This window comes from Musca domestica, unplaced genomic scaffold (genome assembly GCF_030504385.1).
Source record: "Musca domestica strain aabys unplaced genomic scaffold, Musca_domestica.polishedcontigs.V.1.1 16, whole genome shotgun sequence".
In the NCBI taxonomy this organism is placed as follows: Eukaryota; Metazoa; Arthropoda; class Insecta; order Diptera; family Muscidae; genus Musca; species Musca domestica.
Genome location: NW_026712219.1, coordinates 4,377,088 through 4,394,262, shown reverse-complemented (window position 1 = coordinate 4,394,262; position 17,175 = coordinate 4,377,088). Strand labels below are relative to the sequence as shown.

General features: G+C 34.1%; 1 protein-coding gene and 1 long non-coding RNA gene across 10 annotated transcripts in view; both read right to left on the bottom strand.

The window, feature by feature from the left end:
- The window catches only part of LOC101897210 (PDZ and LIM domain protein Zasp), a 368,113-nt gene that overhangs the window by 155,962 nt on the left and 194,976 nt on the right, over nt 1-17,175 (bottom strand). The window lies entirely within an intron of this gene.
- Nucleotides 12,616-13,500, bottom strand: LOC131801391 (uncharacterized). Its single transcript, XR_009341808.1, has 2 exons — nt 12,888-13,500; nt 12,616-12,826 (listed from the first exon to the last, which is right to left on the bottom strand). It is a non-coding gene; the product is annotated as an uncharacterized LOC131801391 (long non-coding RNA).

Here is a 17,175-nt window from a genome sequence, read left to right as displayed (position 1 = left end):
TCTTTAAAAAATCCACGTTTATAGTCCTTTAAAAATTCTTTAAAAAATCCACGTTTATAGTCCTTTAAAAATTCTTTAAAAAATCCACGTTTATGGTCCTTTAAATATCCTTTAAAAATTCTTTAAAAAATCTTTAATAAATCCACGTTTATAGTCTTTTAAAAAATCTTTAAAAAATCCACGTTTATAGTCCTTTAAAAAATCTTTAAAAAATCCACGATTATAGTCCTTTGGAAAATCTTTAAAAAATCCACGTTTATGGTCCTTTAAAAATTCTTTAAAAATTCTTTAAAAAAATCCACGTTTATAGTCCTTTAAAAATTCTTTAAAAAAATCCACATTTATAGTCCTTTAAAAATTCTTTAAAAAAAACAACATTTTTAGCCCTCTGAATATCCTTTAAAAAATCCACATTTTTAGTCCTTTGAATATCCTTTAAAAATTGTTTAAAAAATCCACATTTTTAGTCCTTTGAATGTCCTTTAAAAATTGTTTAAAAAATCCACATTTTTAGTCCTTTGAATATCCTTTAAAAATTGTTTAAAAAATCCAAAGCAAATGAAAAGTGGCAGCTCGAAGCAACTTGGTTTATTTCCAATAACAAAACCAATAACATTGGCTTCTATGACAACCAAAACCGATAAAATTCTAATTCGAAAATAAAACCGATAACATTGATTTTCATGACACCAAAGCATTTTTTCTTGTTGTTTTTAAAACCAATAGTGACAAAATTGGTTTCTATGACAGCTCTGATTGAAAAATGATCTTGCAATTCCAAAAGGTTCAAAAATCTACACCGCAGCAGAAAGAAAATAGACTCAAAAGAGCTAAAGAGTTGCTTCGCTTGGCCGAAAGTGGTGAACTGCCAAATATGGCTTTTTCCGATCAGAAAACATTCGTTGTCCAACAGTTTGTAAACAAACAAAATGATCGTGTTTACTTGCGGAAGAGGTCAGCTGAAAATGTGCACCTTCGGTTCGCCACCAGAACTTAAGTGCTGCCATTGTGATGGTGTGGGACGCCATAATAGCCGATGGTCGCTCTCCGCTCGTATTAATAGACCGTCTCATCAGAATAAATGACAAATATTATCGTGAAAATATTCTGGAGGGTGTATTAAAGCCTTGGGAACGCATTCCTTCGACATTCCAACAGAACTCAGCACAACGCATTCAGCAGGCGCCACCCAAGCTTGGTTAGGAAATGAGGTTCCTTGCTTCATTTCCAGCGCACAACGGTCACCAAAATCTCCGAATACCAATCCGTTGGACTATGGTGTCTGGGGTATTTTGAAAAGCAAGGTTGGCACTAAAAATATCAAGGAAGAGCTTCGGCCGGGATGAGCCAAAATACCGCAGAGCAACATTCGGGCAGCGTGTGATGCTTTCATTTTTTGATGATCTCATACAAAACCTTATTGAAGCTTAAAATTCTTTGAATTTTGAAACATCGGACGCCATCTATGTTTCAATTTTATTGCTGCTCATTATTAGGGAAATTGTGAGAAGTTTGCATACCTTAAGGCGCCCATATATAGTGTTTTGACAATTCATGTCATAATATTTATGTAAAAATATATCCCCATTTTAATACTTATTATTGTTAGTATATTGCAATTATAATTAATTATTTTATATTCATTTTTTTATAATTATTATTAGTTTTTTGTAATTTCCTCAAAGAACTTCCGCTTGTAATCTTCTAACTCCCTACATTTTACCTTTACTTATGCAGTGTACTTGTTTTTATTTTTTGCTTTCCTTTGTAGAATAAGTCTTCGATGACAAAAGCCAAGAATATATTTGTTTTTACCATCATTCCGATGGAGTAGAACAACAGGGATTCCAGTCGAATGACAGCACCCATGCAGAGTGGTTGGAAAATCATAACAAAACTGTCCGTAACAGACTTCTCGACACGAATGAAGTGCAAAAGAATTTTGTTCTCTCCACCAAAAAAAAAAAAAACTCCCAGCTACCGAGAATTTTTTTCGAGTTTTTATACCCTACACCACATAGTGGTAAGGGTGTTATGTCTTTGTGCATTTGTTTGTAACATGGAGAAGGAAACGAGATAGACCCATAGTTACTTTTGAGAACCTTCATAGAATCACTTTCTGAGTCGATTTATGCATGTCCGTCTGTCCGTCCGTCCGTCCGTCTGTCCATGTATTCTTGTGAACAAAATGCAGGTCGCATTTATTATCCGATTGAGATGAAATTTTCCAAACAATATTTTTTTGGCCCCAGGGCGAACCCTATTGAAATTGGTGAGAATCGGATCAAATTTAGATATAGCTCCCATATATATCTTCATCCGATTTCGGGTTAAATGTGCACCAAATGTCCACTATCAGTCCAAATTACCTGAATTTTGGCACACCCAACCGAGTTCGGCCTAGAAGCAAGTATATCAAATTTGGAGAAAATCGGTTCAGATATAGCTATTGCTCCCATATATATCTTTCCTCCGATTTGATCTTTAAGTCCCTCACATTCCTACTATGCACTCCACAACCGTGATATTTGGTACCAGGTATTAGATGGAGCACAGAAATAGCTGTTTTAAATTTTATCGAAATCTGTCCAGATTTGGATATAGCTCCCATATATATCTTCATCCGATTTCGGGTTAATTGACCACTAAATGGCCAATATCAGCCCAAATGGCCCGAATTTTGGCACATGTGACCGAGATTAGCCTTAAAGTAAATACAACAAATTTGGAGAAAATCGGTTCAGAAACAGCTATAGCTCCCATATATATGTTTTATCCGATTTGGTGTTTAAGCCTCTCACATTCGTAATATGCACTCCACAAGAATGATATTTGGTACCAGATATAAGATACAGCCCAGAAATAGCTGTTTGTAATTTTATCGAAATCGGTTCAGATTTGGATATAGCTCCCATATATATCTTCATCCGACTTCGGGTTAATTGTGCACCAAATGGCCGATATAAGTCCAAATGGACTGAATTTTAGTACATCGGACCAACTTCAGCCTAGAAGCAAGTATATCAAATTTAGTGAAAATCGGTTCAGATATAGATATAGCAACCATATATATGTTTCATCCGAATTAGTGTTTTAGTCCCATACATTCGTAATATTCACTCCACAACCGTGATATTTGGTACCAGATATTAGATGGAGCCCAGGAATAGCTGTTTTAAAAGTTATGGAAATCGGTTCAGATTTGGATATAGCTCCCATATATATCTTCATCCGATTTCGGGTTAAATGTGCACTAAATGGTCAATATCAGCCCAAATCACCTGAATTTTCGTACATAAGACCGAATTCAGTCTAGAAGCTAATACGTAAAATTTGGAGAAACCCGGTTCGGAGATAGCTATAGTTCGTAAAATGCACAATGGAATTAGATAGATTTTGATTTTGTACCAAATATCTCATAGAGCTCTGAAATGCCCTGTATAAATCTTTTTACGAGAGCTCTACTAAATATGCATAGTGGTGTAGGGTATCATATAGTCGGCCCCGCCCGACTTTTGAGCTTTCCTTACTGGTTTTCCTCTAGAAATCTGAAAACAAAGTATATGGACTGAACAGAAAAACCAACAAGAATGGAAACAATCACCAAGGTAAATTTTTGTGCTGCAAAGCTAACTCTCATTTCTTTCTCTTTTGGTTTTTTTAGATGAGAAAAAAACGAAATTTTCACTTACACAAAGTGCGGAAAATCCGGAAAAAGTCAAAAAGCAAAAAAAGCGTGGCTTCTTTCATAGAAATTGTACTTTATCATCGGCACCATTGCAAGCAGTAGATGGATGATGGTTTCAATGTCAGTTACGGAAACCATTGAAAAGTGTTCAAACTTTTTTTGGAATACCGTGAGAATATGTTTTTTTAGGAAATGTTGTTTTTTTTTTTTTCATTTCAGTTGTGGAAAAAAAAGAAGGAGATATGTGAAAGCATTTTCCAATATCAAAACATAACTCCATATTTCTGTAGGAATTCACTGATGTCCAAGAATCTGAAATTATGAAAGAGGTCTAAAAAAATTATGGTGTATGGCAGCTGCATAATCATACCAGCTTATGTATGTAATAGCGTGATTTAGGCGGGAAGGCCTGGATGGGTGCGGCTAAACATGTCATTTTCTTATACATCAGACCTTGAGAGACAATTATTTGGTATGAATGATAAAAAAATATTAATTTACCAAATTCTATTGTTGAAATTCCGATAAGGCCCACAAGTTTTATCCGACATTAATATTATTTGTTATTGGTAAGGGGAAGGCTAAATAATGGTACACGTCTATTCTAAGGCTATCTATTTTAAGCATTTTCAAGGTTTAAATGAAGTTTTTGGACCAAACGGACCGATATATGACCTTTGTTTGTACATAGAACTAAAATTTAGCCTTGTTCCTATCAAAAGGCATCAAACGAACGCCACCTATTCCCCACATAGCAATTGCTACATATTTTCGGTATTTTGAAGATACCGGCCACAATGCCCAAAACGAATGCATCTTGTGGAAGGAATGTTACCCTTACATTTTTTTCTATATCGGTCGACGCAACATGAGTTTCAGACGCACGAGGGCCAGTCTTGGGCGTAAGGCTGGGTTTTTGAAATTCGTATTAACAGAATACGAAAAGTACTAAAATTTTAATGGGATTAATACAATGGGTTAGAATTTTTAAATTTGGAATGAGAGTCACGGATGGAGAGCAGGATAGATGTTTCAAAAGCTTTTTCAGAAACTCGGACTTTAAGGATACGAAAAGTTCTAAAATGGTACTAAACTTCTAATATGGTGCCATTCGGTACTATGTGAACGGTTAGAGTTAAAAACTTTGGAATCTAGGCTAAGCTATATGAAGGTGGTTTGGAAAATACATGATGATGAAAAAACTGCAACCAAATTCAGACTGCTGTCATTTCTAAGCCACTCGTCCGACAGCTGTTAAAATTATTCCAGTGACAGCTCATTGCATTGTTTACAAGGGTACAAAAGAATTTTGGTTGGAAATTCCAGAAAAAAAGTTATTCGTTCGTAATTCGTAAGAATTCAAGCGTGATAGTGTGATTTCTTTACATTTGGCTGGAAAACCACAAATGGCTGACGTTAGAGCTTTCCAACATTCAAATGTGAAAAAATCTTTTGTGTTTCGTACCATCGTTCGGTACCGTGATACTGGTAGCGTAGCCCGACGTCAAGGGAGTGGACGGAAGAAAACAGCAGAAATGGTTCGAAAAGTACAGAAGCGACTTGATCGAAACCCGCGTCGCAGTGACCGAAAAATGGCTAGTGAGCTAAACATATCGCAATATTCCGTTCGACAAATATTAAAAAATGAGCCATTGAAATTCCAAAAAGTGCAAGAACTTACACCGCTACTGAAAGAAAAAAGACTCAAAAGAGCTAAAGAGTTGCTTCGCTTGGCCGAAATTGGTGAACTGCCGAATTTGGTTTTTTCCGAAGAGAAAACATTCCTTGTCCAGCAGTTTGTAAACAAACAAAATGATCGTGCCAAAGAGGTCAGCTGAAAATGTGCACCGTTGGTTGGCCACCAGAACTCAAGCGCCGGCCATGTTGATGGTGTGGGCCGCCATAACAGCCGATGGTCGCTTTCCGCTCGTATTAATCGACCTTGGCATCAGAATAATCGCGAAAATATTCTGGAGGGTGTATTAGAACCACGGTCTGCACGCAAACACTTTGACCGCAAACCTTGGACATTCCAACAGGACTCAGCAGCATCGCATGCGCCACTCAAGAATGGTTACAAAATGAGGTTCCTCGCTTCATTTCCAGCGTACAATGGCCACCAAAATCTCCGGATACCAATCCGTTGGACTATTGTGTCTGCAGTATTTTAGAAAGCAAGGTTGGCAATAAAATATACCAAAGTGTCGATCACCTCAAGCAAGTGCTTCGCCGGGAATGGACCAAAAGACCGCAGAACAACATTCGAGAACCATGTGTCATTGGCCATTTGAAGGCTATAATTCGTGCCAAAGGTGACCAAATTGCAAAAAATCTAAACTTATTCTAAAATTTGATGCTATATCCGTCATTTTTTGCTTTCATTTAATAAAATTTAAAAAAAAAATGTAAACAATTATGGCATTTGACTTTGTTGCAGGAGGTTGATTGGGTAATGTGTGCTATGATGGTTCGACATTTACAAAATCGTACTAAATTTACCGTTGAGTGCATGGATACAGCTTGAATCCTAAAATTTGGTAGCCAATTTTTATTATGAAATGACTTTGAAATGGTTTTGGACAGAAAAATTTGATGTGGAACCATTGTGCAAGATTTCAGTTTATATGCTCTTCGATTAACTCCAAAACGAAATATTTTAAACACTCTTTTCGATAGGGTTAAAACTTGAATATGAATAAAATGGTACAGCTGAAAATTTAGCCCAATATATGAAGTGGAACTTATCTAAAATGTGAAAGTGGACTTTTTGCAGACAATGGTAAATTTAAAGACTCTATAATGGGTAAAGTTCGTCATAAAAGAAAACACTAATATGTAATAACACTGCTATTATATATCTTATCAAATGAGGTGTAATTCAATAATTCGATTTCGTACCTGACGTAATTGGCTTTGACATAACCGCCATTTGCCCTGTTTCTCTTGAAACATTTGTCGAATTTGAATTCTTCTTCCATATGAATAGAGATTCAACTCGCATGTGAACGAAATATTTCATTTCACTTACTACAATTTTTTCACTTTTGGGAAAAAGGACGATACAATACATTTTTCCGAGAAAAAGAATAAGAATCCGATAAAAGGTAATTGAACTCATATACTTTGCCCTGATGCAATCAATCTTTATAAATCATGATGGGTAATGGAAAAATGTATCCAATTTTTCAGTTATAATGTTTCATTGAATAAGAAACATACAATACAAGTAACAAAAAACAAAATATCCATCAAGAGAGAGAGAGAGAGAGAGAGAGAGAGAGAGAGAGAGAGAGAGAGAGAGAGAGAAACTCCTACCAAAAAATCTCTTAACAATTAAATTCTTCAAGCATTTCAAAAATTCTTAAAATCAAACAAATCAAATGCTGGCCCTCAGCAGACATAGGCACATAGCAAGAGTATCGACGAATTCCCTTCGTCAAGAATAAACATTGATGTTGCCGGCAATTTATCAATTGCTGCAATGGCAAAGGAACAAATTGCTGGCGCGCTCGCCTCTTTCTTCGAGAGAATATTGAAAATTAATGAATTGTTTTGTTCTGGGCAGACATCAGCAGTTGGTCGGTCGGTCGGCAGAGTTTTTTTCATCTGTTCAGAGGCTTAAAATCAAAGCCTATTTCCAAGTAAAGGGCTACTGTGGTTATTGTTTTTGTTGCATTGCCAGGATGGTTAGATGGCTGTTGCTTCATAGCATTGTTCTCAGCCGAAAAGGGAATTCCTGTTTACTGTTTTCTGTGTCCATGATCGAATGGTAGCAGTGCCTTGCAAGTCTAACGTTGTGTCGTCTTCGATGAGGCCATGCAACCAACAACCATAAGTTTCCAAAAACAATAGCAGCATTGGTGAACAATTGAAATACAAAAGAGAAGACAAAACAACAACAACTACTACTACTACAATCTCCGATAGAATCTATGATTTTATTGTGTTTATCTCGTTACTGAACTACCTTAACACTCCATTGTTTATGGCCATGGAGAGAATATTGTAACATAATTTTTGTTCATCGAACAATTGTCTGGCTATGTCTAGGTTGGGAGTTTTTGGCCAGGCCAGTTAACCACGTACCAATGCCCCGAAATAAAGTTATATCCTGAACTTTGTATAAGAAGCCATAGGAGGAGAATATGCCTGCATAACCCATACAGCTGAATTGTTCCTTCTTTGATACTTTTTCGTTGTTGCCTACTTCCTTGCATAACTTCCCTGTGTCGCTTTAACCTTTCCTTGTGCACTTTCCAATTTTTGTATTCAGCATGTTTAGTCAAGCATATATTATTCCTGTTATTTGTTAGTTGTCTTTGGGGAGACTGTCTGCTGCTGTTGCCGCCGCCACCGCTACTGATTTTCACAGTGTATCACAATTTCCATTTGTTAGTGGTCCTTGGAGGACAGCATCAAGTTTGTGTGTGTGTGTGTGAATGTGTGTGTAGTAAGAAGATGCCGACTATGGCAAAAATAGGCAACAACATGTGCATCGACAAGCATTTCAGGCTCTCAAATGAATTGTAATTTTATTGCTTTGCGAATTTTGTGCAAATTAAGTGAATGTAAATATTGAAATTAAGTAAATGGATTGGAAATCTTTAAATTATTTATTAAAATAATTTCGAGATAGATTTAAGAATATATAAATATATATACAGGGTGAGATGAAAAAACTGCGACCAACTTCAGGCTGCTGTAATTTGTAAGTCACTCGTCCGACAGATGTTAAAATTATTCCAGTGACAGCTTATTATATTGTTTACAAGTGTACAAAAGCATTTTGGTGTGAATTTTTCAGAAAAAAAGTTATTCGTGATGGAATTCAAGCGTGAAAATGTGGTTTCTTTTTAAATGGCTTAAAAACCACAAGTGGCTATGGTAGAGCACTCCAGCATTTAAATGTTAAAAAATCTTTTGTGTCTCGTACCATCGGGAAGATGACGGAAGAAAACAGCAACATCAGCAGAAATTGTTCGAAAAATAAAGAAACGACTCGATCGAAACCCGCGTGTCAGTGACCGAAAAATGGCTCGTGAGCTGAACATTGCAATATTCCATTCGGCAAATATTGAAAAAGGAGCTTGGGGTAAAGCCATTGAAATTCTGAAAAGTGCAAGATCCGCAACTAAAAGAAAATAGACTCAAAAGAGCTAAAGAGTAGCTTAGCTTGACCGAAAGTGGTGAACTGCGGAATTTGGTTTTCTCCGAAGAGAAAAAATTCGTTGTCCAGATACCAATCCGCTGCACTATTGTGTCTGGAATATTTTGGAAAGCAAGGTTGGCATTAAAAAATACCAAAGTTTCGATCACCTCAAGCAAGTACTTCACTGGGAATGGGCCAAAATACCGCAGAGAAACGAAGATTACAATTATTTTGTGAATATGGAAATCACTTACATGGGGGTTGATGTTGAGATCTTCAAAGTACTAAAAATCTGGATGTATCGGATGTTGGAGTTTAGACAGAAATGGGAATTATTTTAAATATAGGGCAAAATATTAAAAACGCAAACCAAGTACTTTATTTTTTTAATTAATTGTTGGCTATGCAAGAATAGGTGCCTTCTGCTTCAGGAGAACCTCTACTTCGGTTTTTTTTTTTGTTAATTATCCAGACAAACTATTGACGTTGCTTCATCGAAAAAAATTCCTCAAATTGATTTGACCCCGATACCTGCAACGTCTAAAGCCTTAGCCATAGGTCTGGTGGACCTAGACACAGGTCTAGTCAGAAGTTAACTCTTAAAAGCTTTGCTTCTTAAGATAACAATATGATATATGAAAGTGGTTTTGGAAATGTGTACTAAGTGTGCAAACTATACTAAATGGTACCAAATTTGGTTTGGTTTAGGGTGAAGCCGGAATTTTGAAATTTTGTATTTTTGGTCCCGGTTGGCGGTCGATTTCTGATAATGAGGTGGTTTTGGAAGTGTGTACTCCAAGTGCACGAAAATAAAAAATTTGGTATTGGGTGAACAAATAGTGCTTCAAGTTCGAAATTTCGTGTTACGGCAGCTGTTCATGTGTACCCTGGAAAAATGGAGGTGACTTCGGAAATGCGTACTATAATTGTATGAAAATTACTGAATGGTATTCTAATTGGCATTGGGTGAAGGGATATAGATACAATTCTGAAATTTGATATGTAGATTACAAAAGGTATCTGCGTTCGAGGTTTTGTTTGGAAATGCTTTCCATATTTAAACGAAAAGTTCTAAATTTGCTATTGGATGAAGGCAATTGGCTGGAATCCTCAAATTTAATATAAAGGTCTCTGTTGATATTTCGAACTGAGAGTTGGTGGTCGTTTGGAAATGCGTCCTATATATACATACGAAAAGTACTAAATGGCATTACAAGTATACGAAAAGCACAAAATACAATTTGATATTGGGTGAGCAGACAGTGCTTGAAATCTGAAAATTTGTATTAGGATTCGTTGTTCATGTGTAGCCTGGACATATGGAGGTGATTTCGGAAATATATACTATAATTTTACAAAAGTACTAAACGGTACACAATTTGGTATTGGATGAAGCGATAGGGCTGGAATCCTTAAATTTGATACTGAGGTCTCTGTTGGTATCTGGAATTGAGATAAGGTGATGGGCTTGGAACTACATATAACAAAAGTACTAAATCTGGTATTTAACGAAGGAATAAAGCCAAAGACTTTAAATTTGATATAGATATCACTGTAAGTGTCTGTGGTTAAGATATGGAAGTAGTCTTGGAAATCTGCTCTGTAATTGTACTAAATGGTACTTAATTTGGTAATGTGAAAGTACTGAGATGAAATTCTGAAATTTGATATTATTGTCACAGTTGGTATCTGAGGTTGAGACATGGAGATTGTTTTGAAAATGCTTGCTTAAAGTGTCCGAAAACGTTAATGGTACTAAATTTGGTATTGAGGTAAGGAATATGTTGAAATCGTGAAAACTGATACGGTTGCCACCGCTGGTCTCTGTATTTTAGAGGAGAGGGTTTTCGAAAATGCTTACTATAAACATAAGAAATGTTCAAAATGCCACAAAATGTGGTGTTGGATGTTGGAATAGAAATGGAATTCTGAGATTTGGTATCAAGGTCACTGTTGGTGTTTAGGGCGGAGAGAAGGAGATGGTTTTGGACATGCGAAGTACAACTGTACGAGGATAGAGCAGTCTAAGGATAGAGCTATTTGGAATGCGTAACGGAGTTTGGAACAAAAATAAATTTGCCAAATTATATTGAAATCGGTTCAGATTTGGATATAGCTCCCATATATATTTTCGGCCGATTTCAAGCAATTGATGCACCAAACACGCTATGTATCCCAAATTTCAATGAAATTTGAAACATGTGATGGATTTTATATATATTATTTATTTGGATATAGCTTCCACATATATTTTCGAACGATTTCGTTCAGTTGATGCCTCAAACACGATATGAATGTTCGATTCCAATGAAATTTGGAATGTTTAACGGGATTTGATCCGAAAATAAATTTATCAAATTATATTGAAATCGGTTCAGATTTGGATATAGCTCTCATATATATTTTCGACCGATTTCATATATTTTATGCACCTTACACGATATGTATGTTCGATTCCAATGAAATTTGGAATATGTGACGGGATTTTGATTAGAAAATAAATTTGACGAATTATATTCAAATTCGCTCAGATTTGATTATAGCTCCCATATATATTTTCGGTCGATTTCACATATTTGATGGACCTAAAGCGAGAGAGACGAAATCTGGCGCCAGAAAAAAATTGCCAAATTATATTGAAATCGGTTGAGGTTTGGGTATAGCTAACATATATATTTCGGCCGACTTCGTACATGTTATGTACCAAACACGATATATATGAGCGATTCCAATGAAATTCAGAATGTGTGGCAAAATTTGGTTACAATAATAAATGTGATAAATTAATTGGAAATTAGTAAAGAGCTATATCCAACTCCCATATATATATTCTCTGCCGATTTCAAATATTTGACGCACCAATTTCAATGAAATATGAAAGTTGTGGCGGAATTTGGTGTAAAAGTACGTTTTTTAAAATTATATTTAAATCGGATCAGATTGGGATATGATTTTAATAAGAACCACAACAACACAACAGTCAATTTGAAAGACGCTTATTACGGGGAAGTATGTTGCTACCTCGAATTCACTAATTGCAATAGAAACGCCACTCAACTTCAAAAACTGCACGTTTGGTATTTGCTATGAAATAAATAAATCCGAAGGACAAACCCTTCGTGTATGCATGTCATGTTACTGCTTTTCTAATGGTTTTGTTATTAACGCATTAAGGTAGTGTAATATTTTTTTTATCCAACATATATTCGTAAATAAAATTTTGAATGCATATAAAATCAAAAGGGGTAGTGAAGCGCATCGGGTTCAGCTAGTAATATATAAAACCTAAAAAGTCTGAGAATTTAGTACGAAGTATAAAGTTTTGATTTTTTTTTTTGCTAAAATGAACAAATTGAGTACTAAAAATGGTAGCATGAACTGTTGGCAAAAAATCTAATTTTAAGGTGGAATTTTCAATGACCATTTAGCGGGTTCTTGCTAGTATCTACACAGAGAAAAAAATTAACCTTATACAAGGTTAGCTTAACCATAAATAAACATGATTTGGAGTCTACGTTATGTAAGGTTAATTTAAACATTTTCTTGTTGACTGGTATTTAAAAATAATCATCGTTAATTTAGCTATTGCATGATTGACTTTTTTAACCACGAAAATTGTTGATATTGAAAAAAATTGTTTTTTTTAACAATGCACTGTTAAATTTTTGTAACCATGAGAATTGTTAATAATAACATTTCATAGTCAGTTTGTCTAAACAGTTCATATGATAATTTTTAATAATAAATTAACCTTTGTTTGAATAAAACAAGAAAAATGTAATTTTTACAAGTTTATTTATTATTTATTTATTAATACCGCATATTTCTAAAATATGTATTTCCATTACAAATTGTATGTATATTTAAGGGAGGGCTGGTAAAGAAAGATATATGTTTAATATAAATTTTATTTTTTAACGCCTTACCGAGTGATTTTAAATTATATTCCTCAGCCATTGTGAAAAAAACTACAAAACGCCAAACACCAACTGCAAAAACAGAAGAAGAAAGTAGTAGTTAATAAAAGCAAATAGTATTGTCACAACTTACCAAAAATGTACGCACGAGCACCCAAAAAAAAAAAAGACACCAGAGAAAAAAAAAACAACTGAGAAGAAAAAACAAAAAGATATACATAAATACGAACACTGTCGCTTCAACAACAACAACAACAACGTACATTTGGTGACAAATGCATACGCTAATGTACGTCGTAGCAGCCACAAGCAAAGACAAAAAGAACACATATGTATGAATAAACACTCACACATTATTTCTCTCCTCATTTTTGCTTGTCGCTGCATATACGTTGTTGTTGCTTGTTTTTTTCATGTATTACCGTTATTTTTGTTTCTTTATTGTAATTTATAGTTTATTTGATAGACAAATCTGATACAATTTGAATATAGCAATAACACATTACTATGTTGAAATAGTATCAGGGTTTTCTATTAAAACAAATACAAATTACAATCAAATATATTTGTTAATTTCACCAGCTTTTACTTACCTTTATACCAAGCACTATTCCCACGAGCACGTGCACAACTCCCTTGCACTATTCAACACCAACTAAAGAAGTGATTGTCTATTTGATCTTTCTTACACATATTCAGACCACAGAAAGAGATTCGATAAAAAGGAGGAGGGGGAATATGACAGTCACATTCGTTGCAACTTCGTATATTGTAATATTGAACTTCGTCAAACACAAAGCAGTTCAAAATTGTTGACCACAACAGAGCCGAAGGCTCTTTAAATTTTTATGTGTCTCTCACATTTTTCCGTCTCTCTCAAAAAACAACAACCTTATACAACGTTAATTAAACTATTTTTCATCTACATTTGACCTTATATAACGTTATTTTGTGTTTGTAATCTCAAACATTTACCATGAAAAAATTAACCATGTACATGGTTAAAAAAGTCATTGTATTTTCGGCTCTGTATACATATTTGCAAAAAATACAAGCTATAATATTATGTTCCATTTCCGATTGATAGCCTCTAATATGCCTTATAGAATTTTTGTACTTACGAATGGATTGGAATATTAAAAACGTACCTGAAATTAGGAAAAAAAACAATAATAAATATTTTTTTTACAAATAGAAAATAAATAATGTAAGTATTTTAAATAAACTAAGGTAAAAAAATCATCAAAATATTAATGAAAATTAAGGTCAATCTTGAAAAAATTTATAAATTTGAACCTTAGAAACCTACCGTAATATGAAAGCTATATGAAATGCATACAGATTTTTTGTGGGGAGTAGACGTTCTTAGTGAGAGAATGTGGTTTATTTAGATATGGCTTTTTTGCTTAAAGTTAAATAATGAACTTAAACATCGAAGCTGTATGAAGACTTAAAAAGATTTTGGTTGTTTTTTTTTTTTTTTTTTTTTTCTTTGTTGGGAGGCGAAATTCGCAGTGAGAAAATGCGGTCAGAAACTTCTAAATACCTTAAATTAGGTGGTACCATTGTATCAGGGCTACCCCTAAGCATTTACCGGCACATCGGAAGAATTTGAGTTATCCTGATCAATAAATAAAGGGAATAAAGGGACCCTTTCCATTTTTTTCTCCTCCTCCTCCAATATATTTTAACTCAACAGCCTCCGGTCATCTTACTCAAACGTAGATTTATTTGTTTTCCAAAAATTGGGTGCTTTACCGGAGTAACCTCTAACCTCTATTAAGGTTATCATGTAAGCGCTTTCCTAAAAGGAAAGTAAACCCGTTTCTTGTTTTCAATATCCATTTTGAACTAATTAAAACTTATTTTTTTCTGATGGTCATTTGGATGTTACAGAAAACTGCTGAATTTTGATTATTTTACATTTTTGTTCTTCTTTATTTTTACATTTTCATCACCCGGCCTTTTTGTTCTTTTTTATTGTTGTAACAATTGATAAATCGCTTTTTTATGAACGATTTCGATGATTTATCTTCCGCTTTTTAGGTTCCTTTCAAAAACGACACTCTTCTCTCCGTTTAATTGCGGTCATAAATCTTGTTTGAATTGTTGGATTGGACTTTGCCCTTAGTGGCATTTATATTTTGCTATGGTTTCAGTTTTTGTCTGTTTGTATGTGTGTTTGTGTTGACCATGGCATGCCATGGAGGAATCGCTGTTACAAATAAAAATTCGTTCCCCATTTGTTGTAAATATATGTATTGTTTTGTGGCATTAATTGTTGTACGAAGGCATAGCAAATGGAATAGAGTGCTAGAGTGCGAGATGGATAGAGAGGGGGGAAGGAAGACCAACAGAAAAAAACAATCAGTGCAATTCTAAATGTGGCAATTTTTGTATCTCTCTGCATCGAGGTAATCCGAATATGCCTGGCTACATTTGCCCGCTGATGACGTTTGGTCGATGTCTCTTTTAAAGCCCCTAAGAGCTCTTAAAACACCATTACACACAAAGATCCCAAATAATTCCGCCAAGTCATGGTGCCACAAAGCTGGTCATTCAGTCAGCCATCCTACCTACCATTTGTTTGTTACATTAATAACTAAATTCCAGCTGCTACCTGTCCTTAATTTTTCGGTCATAAGCAACGCCCGACTACTGCATGCCACATTTTCCAACACTGCTCTTTGTTATTATTGTTGTTGCTGTTGTTTGTGTTCCGCCACCAACAACACTTTGAAAACGCTAATGTAAATAAAATAATTTCTAAATTGCATGTTGCACCCTTTTAACACTCTGATGTGCACTTTGCAGCAATTGTTTGTTTTTCGTTATTTTGTTGTTGTTTTAAATTGTTTTTGTTGTAGTTTTTTTTTTTTTGTTGAGTTGGTTTATGAATGACTTAAGAGATACACTCGAGAAAATGAATTGATTTGAGAAGGAGGGGTTATCTGGGAATGTGTGAGAAATTTTGAGCAACAGTGCATGGCTGCTAATGGGTTTCATTGGCTGCCATTAGAGTGCCAAATGGAAGGTGATATTTACTTAGGGGCAAAAAGAATGAGTATCAAAATTTAATTCAATAATTAAAATTTATTCCCCGAAGATCCCGCAATTCCGAGTTAGAGTCGGATACCAGAGATAAAATAAAAAAAAACATTTTTTTTTAAATAAAAGTGTCAGTCGGGTTGTATTTTTTTTAATATTAGATTTTTTTTTTTAATTTTTTTGATACGTATACTTTTATACTCAGGGCTGTCATAGAAACCAATTTTGTCAATATTGGTTTTAAAAACGACAAAAAAAAATGCTTCGGTGTCATGAAAATCAATGTTATTGGTTTTATTTTCGAATTAGAATTTTATGGGTTTTGGTTGTCATAGAAGCCAATGTTATTGGTTTTGTTATTGGAAATAAACCAAGTTGCTTAGAGCTGTCACTTTTCATTTGCTTTGGATTTTTTAAACAATTTTTAAAGGACTAAAAATGTGGATTTTTAAAGGATATTTAAAGGACTAAAAATGTGGATTTTTTAAGGAATTTTTAAGGGATATTTAAAGGACTAAAAATGTGGATTTTTTAAACAATTTTTAAAGGATATTCAAAGGACTAAAAATGTGGATTTTTTAAACAATTTTTAAAGGATATTTAAAGGACTGATAATGTGGATTTTTTTTTAACAATTTTTCAAGGTTATTTAAAGGACTAAAAATGTGGATTTTTTTAAACAATTTTTAAAGGATATTCAAAGGACTAAAAATGTGGATTTTTTAAGGAATTTTTAAAGGATATTCAAAGGACTAAAAATGTGGGTTTTTTAAACAATTTTTAAAGGATATTTAAAGGACTAAAAATGTGGATTTTTTAAACAATTTTTAAAGGACTATAAACGTGGATTTTTTTTAAAGAATTTTTAAAGGATATTTAAAGGACCATAATCGTGGATTTTTAAGGATAAGGACTAAAAATGTGGATTTTTTAAACAATTTTTAAAGGACTATAAACGTGGATTTTTTTTTAAAGATTTTTTAAAGGATATTTAAAGGACCATAAACGTGGATTTTTAAGGATTTTTTAAAGAATATTTAAAGGACCATAAACGTGGATTTTTTAAGGATTTTTTAAATAATTCTTAAAGGACCATAAACCATAAATCTGCAAAGCAGCTTTATGAGTAAGTTCACAATAAAATAATTACTTACGCTATCTCCGGCAACTCCAGTGGGTTGCTGAAATATCGAAGAGCTTTTCTCGTCACCTTTTCTGAGCGTTCTTCGTCCAACAACACAAAAACTACCACTGCTGATGCCATCTTACTTTATTTACTTATTCCTTTTTTATTTACTTTACTTTTACTGATATCTCAATGACAAATAAACAAACAACACATGTAAGCAACAACAGCTGTTTCGAACATTGGT